Raw genomic sequence first — 3,522 nt, forward strand, 5'->3', positions numbered from 1 at the left:
TTGGCTGCCGCATTTCCTATATTACAATACTTCAAAAGTACTTAATGTGCTGTAACGCACTTTGGGATGCCCTGGGGTTGTGAAAGGTGTGATATAAATGCAAGACTTTTTTCTTAGATAGAGACAGTGACAGGGGTATGTTGAACAAGGGCAGTAAATGTTCTTATGTCAATGTGCTGTGTGGTTGGGATCTGAATCTAGCTGGCCTTAGCCCAACTGTGACTGGGTTCAGAGAGCGAAAAATCAGCCAGTGTGTCACCACTCCTCAGTGCGACCTTACAAAGGGCTAGATTTTCGGTTCTGCTCATTTTGGGCGGTAATGGCGGCGGGGCGGTAAAGTTTGCGCCTGGGAACAGTTTGCGCTTCATTCAGCAAAATTCGTCAGCTGGGCCCTGAGTGGGGGGGCGGAACGCTAAGGGAGGCGTTACACACCGCTCTTAGGGTGCTAGGCCAGCTGAGCATGCAAAAATCCCGAGCTAAACAGTCGGCCTCGGAGCGCCCTAAGGGAGGCCTGCGGGGGGGGGGGGGGGGGGGCGAAAGAAACCTTTAAAAAAAACACCAAAAACATTCCTAATAAATAACTCACGCCACCACAACATAAATCGCAAAATAAAACCCACTTACCTGAGGTGGCCATTACTGACCTCACTGCGGTCGCTATGGTTTGAACCGCCCACTTCCACAGACGGTCCCACTAGGGGGCACTACGGGTTGCGTGACAGCCATAAATCGAGCCGGTGTCGCAATCAGGAGCGTTGTACACCGGCTCGCCTCTCCCGGACGGTACTGCTCCGCGTCCCATCGAAACCGGCACCGAATGTCCCGGCGGGGCGCTGGAAGCCCGCCCGGAAGTGCTTACCGCCGCCATTGCCGACCCTCTTGGGCACTAAACGGGGCGGCAGAACACCGAAAATCCAGCCCGAAGTAATTACAGCGCAGAAATAGCCCATTCAGCCCAACAGGTCCGTGCCGGTGTTTATGCTCCACACGAGCCTCCTCTCACCCCTCCTCATCTGACCCCATCAACATAACCTTTCTCTCTCCCTCATGTTTTTTTTGGTCGTCATTCTTGTCCGATCAACTCCAGCGCCAAAGATCCCTTTGCGCTATTTACACTTGATCTTAGCCAAAAGGCCGAGAGGGGAAGCTGCACCGTTCCTGGATATACTGCAATATCAGGTCGGTGCGTGGAGTGGACGGGGCAAGCCCCTGTTCCAAAAATCAATTCAATATTTGGTCCCCATAGGGGATATTAAACTGGTAAGAACAGATTTTTTTTTTTTTTTTTTTTTTCGTAGCCAATCTTTCCAATTCTTTGTCAGATCACAAACGCCAGAGGTCACCTTGCACACATCAAGGATCACTCTGCGCCAATGCTCTTAGCCAAAAGGCCGAGAGCCACTGCACCGTTCCTGGAAGTACTGCAATACCAGGTTCGTGCCATGGAGGTGGATGGGTCAGGCCCCCCACACACATCCGTGGAGGTGGATGGGTCAATCTCTCCCTCATGTATTTATCGAGCGTCCCCTTAAATGCATCTGTGCTACTCATTTCAATCACTCCCTGTGGTAGCAAGTTCTACGTTCTAACCACCCTCTGGGTAAAGATGTTTCTCCTGAATTCCCCATTGGATTTATTGGTGACTATCTCATATTTACGGGGCCTAGTTCTAGTCTCGCCCACAAGTGAAAACATCCCCTCTACGTCTACCCATCGAACCCTTTCATAATCTTAAAGACCTCTGATCCTTTCTGGGTGAATTAAAAAAGGTGAACTAACGAATCTTGGCACAGCTTCCAGTGCTGATCAGCAGGGGGCAGCAGAGCCTCAGCTCTCAGGTTGCGAAGTGATTGAATTGGGCAATTCAACTATGTTCAATTTATTCCACATTAAGTTAAGCCTCCGAGCTGTAAGTTACATACAAGCCCCCACCCACCTCCCCCGCCCCCATCAAGTTTAGAATCATTTTGTTAGCAAATTTTCTGCTCTGCTTTGTTTCGTGTACTTGGGAAAATTAAACTGTTGATATAAAAATATAATCCCTTCAGTTAATTACATCTCCGTTCAATATTACATTAATTTGTAATTGGTGGAGATTTGCATTGTTCGAGTCTTCATTGCTGTCAGTCTGGTGACATGCAGTGACAGAGCCTTTCATCTTATCATAGATTCGTAGGGATTTACAGCACGGAAGGAGGCCATTTTGGCCCATCATGTCCGCGCCGGCCGACAAAGAGCTATCCGGCCTAATCCCAGGTCCGTAGCCCTGTAGGTTACGGCACTTCAAGTGCACGTCCAAGTACTTCTTAAATGTGGTGAGGGTTTCTACCTCTACCACCCTTTCAGGCAGTGAGTTCCAGACCCCCACCACCCTCTGGGTGAAGAAATTTCCCCTCAAACCCCCTCTAAACTTCCTACCAATTACTTTAAATCTGTGCCCTCTGGTTGTTGACCCCTCTGCCAAAGGGAAATAAGTCCTTCCTATCCACTCTATCCAGGCCCCTCATAGTTTGACAGTCTCATCCTTGTTTACAAATCCCTCCATGGCCTCGCCCCTCCTTATCTCTGTGAACTCCTCCAGCCCAGCAAACCTCCGAAAACTCTGCGCTCCTCCAATTCTGCCCTCTTGTCCATCCCCGATTTTACTCACTCAACCATCGGTGGCCGTGCCTTCAGCTGCCTGGGCCCTAAGCTCTGGAATTCCCTCCCTAAAACTCTCCACCTCCCTTTCCTCCTTTAAGACGCTCCTTAAAACCTACCTCTTTGACCAAGCTTTTGGTCAGCGGCCCTAATTTCTCCTTATGTGGCTCAGTGTCAAATTTTGTTCGGTAATACTCCTGTGAAGCACCTTGGGACGTTTTGACATGCTAAAGGAGCTATAGAAATGCAGATTGTTGTTGATTTTTTAAAATTTTTTTTATTTATTCATTGCCAATCTTTCCAATTCTTTGTCAGATTATCTTGTCAGATTACAAACGCCAGAGGTCACCTTGCACACATCAAGGATCACTCTGCGCCAATGCTCTTAGCCAAAAGGCCTAGAGCTACTGCACCGTTCCTGGAAGTACTGCAATACCAGGTTTGTGCCATGGAGGTGGATGGGTCAGGCCCCACCCACCCACCTCCTATTTCCAAAAAGGATAGGAGAACCACCTTCCTGATCCAGGGAGAACCACTTTCTGGTCATGGTTACTCCCCTGTCAGGTCAGTTGCGCATGATCTTAGCCGAAAGGCCGAGAAGTGATTGTTGTTGATGTCTTAATTTCCCGAAAACAATTACTGAGGGCTAGACTTTCCTATGAGCTCCGATTGCCCGCCGAGAAGAACTGCTAACGTTTGGTGAGTAACGCTGGTGCGAATTTCCACTTTCATATTTAAACTAATTAAAACTAATCGCCCGGCGAGAAAATGGGCATTGCACCTTCATTGTCGCCGGTTTTCTCGGCGGTTAAATGGAAACTTAGTAAAATGGGCGGTTCTTAACGGGATGGATGGTCAGTATTTAAAATTTAGTACGAGGCT

At 48.7% G+C, this 3,522-nt stretch overlaps 1 pseudogene; it reads right to left on the bottom strand.

The window, feature by feature from the left end:
• Positions 1-3,042: 3,042 nt before the first annotated feature.
• Positions 3,043-3,245, bottom strand: LOC139238035 (U2 spliceosomal RNA; annotated as a pseudogene).
• Positions 3,246-3,522: the final 277 nt, after the last annotated feature.

This window comes from Pristiophorus japonicus, chromosome 24, assembly GCF_044704955.1.
Source record: "Pristiophorus japonicus isolate sPriJap1 chromosome 24, sPriJap1.hap1, whole genome shotgun sequence".
NCBI lineage: Eukaryota > Metazoa > Chordata > Chondrichthyes > Pristiophoridae > Pristiophorus > Pristiophorus japonicus.